Source organism: Miscanthus floridulus, chromosome 18 (genome assembly GCF_019320115.1).
Source record: "Miscanthus floridulus cultivar M001 chromosome 18, ASM1932011v1, whole genome shotgun sequence".
In the NCBI taxonomy this organism is placed as follows: domain Eukaryota; kingdom Viridiplantae; phylum Streptophyta; class Magnoliopsida; order Poales; family Poaceae; genus Miscanthus; species Miscanthus floridulus.
Window position 1 is genome coordinate 125,300,192 of NC_089597.1, and position 9,147 is coordinate 125,309,338.

The 9,147-nt window shown below is 51.7% G+C and overlaps 1 pseudogene; it reads left to right on the top strand.

The window, feature by feature from the left end:
* LOC136524596 (putative F-box protein At5g55150) overlaps positions 1-8,836 on the top strand; it is a 20,557-nt pseudogene extending 11,721 nt beyond the window's left edge.
* Positions 8,837-9,147: the final 311 nt, after the last annotated feature.

Here is a 9,147-nt window from a genome sequence, read left to right on the forward strand (position 1 = left end):
GTAGTACTTCATTTATTCTAAATTATAAGATGATTTATCTTTTCATTCTAATTAAATAAAAACAATGTATCTAGAAGAAACAAAGTCATAGTTAGAACGGAGGAAGTACTACCATGTTCATAGTTAATTATATGAAGATGAGTCTGTATCAAACGGAATTTGTTTCCGCTTTGCAACGACTAAGGGTCGGTTTGGAATAGAGAAACACATTCACGAAACGCTAGAAACCGCGCCAAACAAATTTCCTGGCCACAGGATCTGAGCCGGAATGTTTCTCGCTTTGTAGGTGAGCACTCAAATACGACATAGGGTTTCTAGTGATTTGGATTCTGGTCTCCCATTTCCAATAGTAATTATTATTTTCATAAATTCTTTTTTAGTGTATTAAGTTAAAATGTATTGTATTGAAGTTGTTTGTCCACAGAAATATCAATTTTTTTTAAGCACATTTCTATTTATATACTTTTTATAAAAAAATCATTTGAGAATCAAAATCCAACCAAACAATTTCATTAAGTGATTTAATCTATCAACGAAAATGTTTCTTGAGATAAGAACGAGCCAATTCCTACCACATACACCCTGACGCCTGACTAACAACGTCGTTACATCGCACGTGCCTCCTATTCCGGCCCTCCGGCTGGAGTCACCCATTTACGGTGCGTTAAAGCGTCCGTGCGTTCGGACGCGTTCACCATGGAGTATGGACCATCTTGGTTCACTTCTCCTCACGATCCATATAAAAATAAAAACAAACACACTTTTCTTACTCCTTGCCTCGTTGCACAATTTCTTGTTGTTGTTGCAGCCGCGATGCCTGCACCCAACCATCGAGTCGGCACTTGCAGTGGCCTTCATCTGCATCATGTCCTCGCTTCTCGCCACGCCAGTCCCCGCGCACTGCACTCTTTGCTTGCCCCGCGTCCTCCTCCATCTCCACCGCATTTGAGCAGGGCAACCGCCTTCCTCCCTCTCCACCGCGCTCACCGACCGCCGCGTAGGAGAGGGGGCCGTCAGTGTCCGGGGCCAGGCTAGGCACAGGTGCAGATGGCCGTTGTCAGGGCGCCACCATCCTCGGCCGCCACGGGCTACCAACCGTTCCCCACTCTGCACTGCATCGTCCAGGAGAAGAAAGACATGTTGTAAGCGTATGTTTCAAGTGTTTTATAGGTATATTGCAAGTGTTTCATACGGATGTTACAAAAGTAGATCGGGATGTTTCATATGTTGTAATGGTTATACATGTATGTTGCAAGCTTCCGTTTTCAGTGTTTTATCTATTTTTTCATACACATGTTGCAAGTGTGGTTATCTGGATGTTGCATATGTTTCATACATATACTGCAAGTGTTTAATTTGGACGTTGCATATGTTTGCAATGTTTTTAAGTGTTTTTATGTATTTTGCAAGTGTTTCAGACGCATGTTTCAAGTGTTTCATATACCTTCGTACTATGTTTCAAACGGTGCACCAGTAGATTGGGTATTACAAATATTGGAACGAGACCCACCTCCACAGCCAGCGGCTGCAGCTGCTGGGGTGCCTGCAAGCAGGCGCAGACGACGGAGGAGGCGCGAGCGGTCCCACGCATGGTTTAGCAGCGCGGGCAACGTCCGAGCGGCGCGGACCCGTGTGAGCGCGCGAAACGCAGGCGCGCTGTAGTGGACGCCTGGACGGGGGCTTGCCGACGCAGGGGCGGAGTGCAGACGCGCACGGAAAACGAAGTACAGGCGCGCGCCCCGTCCGGACGTCCTACCCTAGCACTGCTCTTTACCGTACACGCAGGGGCGGAGGAGAAGCCGTACACGCTCGCTCTCCCGGACCCTCCTATCCGCAGCTGCTACCTCATCGGCTCCGCCTACGGCTGGATCGTCACCGTCGACAGGAGGTCCGAGCTCCACCTCCTCAACCCCATCACGGGTGACCAGATCGACCTCCCGTCCGTCACCACCATCGAGCAGGTCAGACCACTCCGCGACTGGTACGGTGCTGTTCGCCTGTACGAGTACTCGTGGTACACTGCAACCCACACGGAACGCTTAACGCCATCAGTCTTTCGCCTTCACAAGCTGCGGGATTATCTCTTTCAGAAGGCGTTCTTGTCCTCCGATAATCCGTCCACTGGAGCCTACACTGTTGTGCTCATCCATAACGGCAGCTCTCGTTCGCGAGAGACGGGGATGACCACTGGACTTGGTTGCCAGACGGTGTTATGTATGCAGATTGTGTCTTTAAGGACGATGGCCTACTGTATGCAATGCGGGTTGATGGTGAAATCCACGCATACGATCTAAGTGACCCTGCATTGAAACCACGAGTTGTCATGGATGGGTTTAAGGGCGGGCCTGGTGGAATCTACATTGTCCAAGCTCCATGTGGTGATCTGCTGCAAATTCACAGGGATCTTGAGTATCCTGATGAGGAGGATGAAGAGGTGCCTGGTGACGAACCTGACTTAGATCGACCCACCAGACGATGATGAGTATTTCTCAGAACCGGCCGGACAGGGCTACATCAGAATATGATGCAGAACCAGCGTGGTGGATCGTATCAGAAGTTGGTGCAGAACCAGAGTTAGACTCTATGCCACTTCACGAAAAGGTTGTGTTCAAAGTATATAGAGTGGACTTGACAGCAAAGAAGTTTGTGGAAGTAAGTAGTTTGGGTGACAATGTGCTGTTTCTTGGGCTCAACCAATCACTCTGTCTATGCGCCAAAGAATATCCAGAACTGAAGGGGAATCATATCTACTTCACTGATGATGGTGAGTGTATGGCTTTTGGAAAGCATGAAAAACGTGATATGGGAGTTTTTAACTTGGATAATCTGACCAGCGAGAAAATTGTTTCTCCTCGGATTTCGTCCAACTGGCCACCCCCCATGTGGATAGTACCAAATCCTAGAAAGATGAATCAGGCATTGCTCTGTAAGGTGTGAGATCATGTCCTATATAAAAAAGGTCATCTTTTACCCTTATTCATTCCATGCTTGTAGTATTATCCTGTAACATGCAACTGTACGTTATTGTGAAAAGGATAGGAGTGCTTTATTTGTTGCTTGGTGCAAATGGATTACCACTGACGGTCTCATTGTAGCTCTTTCATCTTTCATGTTTATAATAGTAGTTCTGGTGTCTAGGAATCAGCAGCTATACAGTGGTATTGGCCTATTATTCAGGGTGGTCGGCACAGTTTTTTTTTTTAAGTTGCTGCAGCTGCAACTGCAAACACTGTACTAGCAGCGGCTTATGGCAGCAGCTGCAGCGAACGAAGCAATTGGGTTTAATATATACTTTCACTTCTGAAAGGATCTAGTTCTTTTGGAGGAACATTGTTGGATCTGTGACAGTGAACGTGGGTATTTTTTTTTTGGGTCTGTTTGGTAGAGCTTATAAGCTGTTTATGGTCAACAGCCAAATGCTGATTTGCTGGTTCTGCAATGTTGAACATTTGGATCTTAGAAACGATAGCTATGTCACTATGGCTGTCCTGCTGCCTTCCTGTATATTCTGGTCATGATAATTGCTGAAACAGCAACCAGGTCCGATGCATGCTATTTCTAAAAGAAATGCCGACTGTTTCTTACTGGCACTGTCGGGTTCATAAACCCGGGGTCTTCACTAGACCCGCTTCCCTGCAAAACTCGGCCTAGCAGGCGGCGCAACGACAACACGCGTCTGGGCCGGCCCAGATACATAATGACAAGCTGGGACAACAATCCGGTCCCCGACCGGAGGGCCTGGCCAAGGTGGAATCGCAGTCCGACCCCGACCTCTTTCTCCGATCGAGGAAACGCCGGACCTCTGCTCACTGCCCTTTCCCGACCGACACGGTCGGGGTCGACTGGGAACGACCGACCGGGGACGCCCGCTCGGTGTGGGCCCTGGGATCAGGCAGGAGTGGATAAGGTAAGGCGCTCAAGTCAACCGCAATACCGATGACCGTACCTGCCATGCCCTGCGCACCTGCAGGACAGTGCCACCAGGCCATGCCAGACGGACACTATGCAACATTCCAGACGTGTCAGAGCACAAACAGTATTGTAGGCGCCGACGTTTGCCTTACCAGATGAACACGGTAGAGCCTGCTGGATGCGTCTGGACAAACAATATTGTAGGCGCCGACGTTTACCATATCAGACGAACACGGTAGAGCCTGCCGGATGCGTCTGGACATAAACAGTATTATGGGCGCCGATGACCGTCTCGTACCCGATAGCATGTGCAACAAGACTAGGTAGCACACGTATACATTCTCTCTCTCTCTGACTTGTAAGGCCATCCCTTCAACTATAAAATGGGATGAGCTCTCTCCTAAAAGCTAGCTGGCTCTCGAAAGAAAAAAGAGGCTAGACGATTCGAGGACTCGACGACCTGAGGACTCGAATAGCTCAATAGCCCTAGAACTCGACAGCTACACAGAGCATACGCTCCAATACTTAGCGCACGTTAGAGCACCCGTCACTCTTGGCCATTTGGTTCAGAGTCCGACCGGGCCTTTAACACACCCCTTCTCATTCCTACTCGTTTGTAACCCCACAACAAACTTCGAGCACCTGGGCTCCGGAATAAAGTCACCGACCGACTGAAACTGGACGTAGGGCACGTTTCCTGAACCAGTATAAATTCTATGTCATTGAGTGCTAGGCCACATCCGATCACAACGCACGGTAAAACTACAAATATTTACTTGTTGGTCACTTTTCGTACCGACAGTTGGCGTCGTCCGTGGGGAGGACGCCGTGCGTTCACGCTTTTGGTCATCGGATGGCCCACCTTTCTACCATCTTCGGCATGGCGGGCTCGAGCGATACGATTCGCTTCAGCTCGCTGGAGTTCCCCACGCTCCCACCTGTTGGGATGTGGGTTCCTCCCATCTTCGTGCCGCTCTAGACTTTCCTCTTCGGAAGCCTGGACTTCATCGCCGACGAGCTCGGCATACTCCGCCTCCGCGAGGAGGCGCTCGTCCCAGCGTCCACTGGAGGAGGAGCACCCTCCATTGGCCCCAGGCCACTCGACGACCTCAACATCGAGACACTCGCGCTCCGCCTCGAGCCCATGCTGGGCTCAAACCTTATGGTGAGTAATGTACATATTGTTCTTTACTCACTATTTAACACCCTCCACCGACTCTCCGGAGGGACCCCTTTGTCCCCACTACAACCGCTGTGCGACCGGTTCTCCTACAGCTCCGCGTCCCCCGTGGACGCGGGCGCGCGGGGGCTTCGAAGGATGTTGACGCCGCCCCCTCTCACATCCAAGTTCGTGGGGATGGCGGGCTACGCTCCCACCTCTTTTCATGACCTTGTCGATGACGAGGTCGAAAGCAACGGCTCCAGCATCGGCGATGTTATGGCACCTGGCCACCCTCTGTCCCGGGAGTGCGCTATGGCGGACGTCCCGGGATAGCCACCGGTGGTAGTGGAGTCTATGCAGACCCACACCCCTCCGAATCCCCGTGTGAAGGCCCTAGTGCGTGCGTAGGAGCACGACGAGGAGTTACGACAAAGGCGACAGAGCCAGCCGCCACCTGCGCTGGCGCGCTTGGCGCAGCACCCTACGCCACATGCGCGTAATCCGGTGAGCGGCACTTAGGGTGGTGCCCGTTAGGTCCAGCGTAACATACTGGATGGAGGGGATGACCCCCCTCAGTTTGCTCGGGCTGGTCAGAATATCGCTGCTGTGGCGATGCTTCTATGCGGCCTCCCCGGGCCTACCGACCCCCAGGAACAGGCAATCCACTCCAACCTCCGGGCGCTGGTGGAGACCGCCGCCGTTCAACAGGCGAAGAGCTTCGCGTTGTGACACCGGCTCGTGGCCTCTTACCCAACTGGGGGACTGGGGCCACACTAATCGAATCGCTCTGTCCACTCACCATAGCAGTTGTCGAGCGCAAAGCAGGAAGCCATGACTGCACCATAGCCCAACTCGGCGCCCGCTCCACACTGACCACCTGTGCACAAACGGCTCGAGCCGAACCATGATGCGCGTAGCGTAATCAACAATCGACGCCACGCCCCGCATGATGATGACGCCTATCGAATGGAGGTGAGACCAGGTGGCGTGGGCCTCGACCTAACCATTGAGGAGTGCGAGAACACGCACCCTAGGCATGGTGGCCGACCAAACGGCCGGTGCCCCAGCCCGGATGGCCTAGGGCCATGGGCCTTTGGTCGTCGCATCCAGAAAGCATCGTTCCCACAGCGCTTCCGACCGCCCACCAACATCGCTAAGATGCACCGAGGAAACGAACCCCGGTATATGGCTCAAAGACTTCCGGCTCTCCTACCGAGCCGGAGGAGTGGATGATGAACACTTCATCATCCAATACCTCCCCATCTACGTGGGGGAGCATGTTCAAGCATGGCTCAAATTCCTTCCGCCAGACAGCATCCGCGACTGGGCGAATCTCAAGAGGGTCTTTGTCAAAAATTTCTAGGGGACGTATGTCTGTCCTGGGAATTCCTGGGATCTCAAGAGTTGCCAGCAGGAGCCCAATGAGTCTCTATGGGATTACATCCACAGGTTCTCAAAGTGGTGCAACTCCCTTCCTGATGTCGTCGACGCGGACGTCATTAGTGCGTTCCTCTTCGGGACAACCTACAAGTCCTTGATCCACAAGCTCGGCTGTTTGAAGCTCCGTACCACCCACGACCTGCTTGACATCACCACAAACCACACCTCTGGCGAGGAGGCGGTCGGGCGGTCTTCAATAACGATCGGGACAGGAGCAAGGCTAAGCGCGAGGACCAAGGCGAGGGCACATCTACACAAAAGGGCAAGAAGAACAAGAAGGATCGATGCTGACCGACCAACTCAGCTTTGGTTGCCGCGGCCGACTGCGCAAGCAAGAAGCCCCAGCAGGGCTAGCCCAACCGCTTCAACAAGCTCATGGAGGGTCCATGTACCAACCATAGCTATACCGTTAATGTGGCAAAACTGCCTGAAATAATATACCTTCGGAGGCGCTCGTCTTCCACCAGACACTAAGCACCCCGAGAGCGAGCTACATCGGGCGGATTCCATTGAGCACACCCCAAGGGAGAACTCGAATAATCCACATTTTTCCTCCAGGCACTCGTCTTAGAAATACATTATTACAGAACCAAGTTCAGAGTGTGGAATTAAATGGTGGAATTAAAATAAACATTTATCGATGATATACAAGAATCCGTCTGTGCCCATCAGAAGAATCCTTCACACAACAGCTACTCCTCAAGCTGCACCTGCAACAGGGGTAAATAAACTATGAGTACACAATGTACTCGCAAGACTTATCCGACTAATGGGAATAATTTCCCGACTCCAAGGAATATGATAACTTTATGGTTTACTGGGTTTCCTTTTCCCGACTAGGCTAAGGTGCGTGGGGTGAAGGAAGGATCTAGGCGAAGGTAGTGGTACAGCGAATTGGGCAGTGGGCGACGAGCGAGCGAGCTAACCACGCCCATGGCCAAGCGTGGCCTTAACGGCTCGCCGGGGTAGAAACGCCAAATTGGCGCCCGACCGGCCGTCATCAAGGCTACGGGTGGCACAGGCGGTGAGAAGACAAGAGAGCATAGGTGCGGATGAGACAAATTGAATAGAGGTGACCTATCTCGGGCGTACTCATGGGAGCAAGGCGACGGCGGCGGAGAGAGAAAAGCAGGGGCACGTGGGCGGACGGGACAACAGTGGGGCTTGGTCAAGATTCAACTGGTGTGCATCTTGGTGGGGTGCGGGTGCCATGGCCAAGGGACCCTCATCCCAAGCGCAGGGGATGAGCGAGTGTGACGGCAACAGGCCATGGCCCAGGAGCTGCGGTGCCATTAATGGCGTAGCGACGGCGTGCATGGCCACGTGCGGAGGGCATCCACCCGGCCAAGGAGAGGTAGCACAGCGCAGCGCAATGTAGGCGTGCAGGCACGACACGACAGCAACGACAGCGACACGGTGAGGCAGAGCGGCTAGATGGCAGTAGACTGGCCAGGGCGTCGGACCTGTGACGGCAACGACAGTGACATGGCGGGGCAGAGCGGCTAGGCCAACCGGCCCTAGCATCCCGCCGAGTGCGGTAGTGCACGTGTGTGCGTGCGTGTGAGCCGACGCTGCGACGATGTGCCTCGTGGCACGGTGACCACGCCCACGCGAGGAAACCGACCGAGAGCTTGTCATGCATGGTTTTTAAAGCGTTCTAAAAATCTAAACCATTGATCCAATCACCAAACCACCTTTGCTATACTTAAGAGGACATATTAGGCTACTAAAACAAGCCATAATACCACACCACTCCTTAACCCAATTTCTCTACAAAAATTACCAAACATCGCTTTGTCAAACTATTTTCAGACTTAAGAAGTTGACCAAGTCTGGTGTTGGATTTGCTTCAAATTCGATTTCCAAGCTATTAGAAATGTTAGCTAATGATATCATTTTTTGACCATAGGTATTTCATCGTCATCTACTAAGTTTGTACTTCAAACTTTATTCAAGTATCACATACATGTTCTATAGCATTTTTGCTTAATAAAAATTAGTTTTAAACCCTAAGTGATATAACATGACTATAGAATTAACTTTCGTTTCGCACTTCCGTTGATCGTTTTGCATTTTAGAAATTGATCTACACTCTTTATTACATGCATTACCACATAAACATGATGCTCATGACATGTTTTAGCAAATGATTTATAGTGTAACACCGAGGGTGTTATAGTCAAGCACCTCTATAAGGACTGCGAGCTCCTCAAGTGCTTTCTGCAGCAGGCCGGCAAGCCAAAGGAAGGGAAAGGCAAGGAGGAGGTAGCCAAGAAAGGAGGCGCGGTGGGCAAGGATGAAGATGGCTTCCCCCGACCTTAAGGAATGCCTCATGATCTTTGGAGGATCTGACGCCATCCACTCCAAGCGCCAGCACAAGGTACATTACAAAGAGGCATACGCCGCCGAGTCGGCCATCCCCTCTTTCCTTAGCTGGTCGGACTCCCCTATCACTTTTGATCAAAGAGACCATCCTTCCCACATTGCTCGACTGGGTCACTACCAGCTCGTCATTGACCCCATCGTCCGCAAGAAGTGCCTCACCAAGGTGCTGATGGACAGAGGAAGTGGCCTCAACATTATCTACATCGACGCCCTCAACGCCATGCGCATCCTTCGATCAGAACTCCACC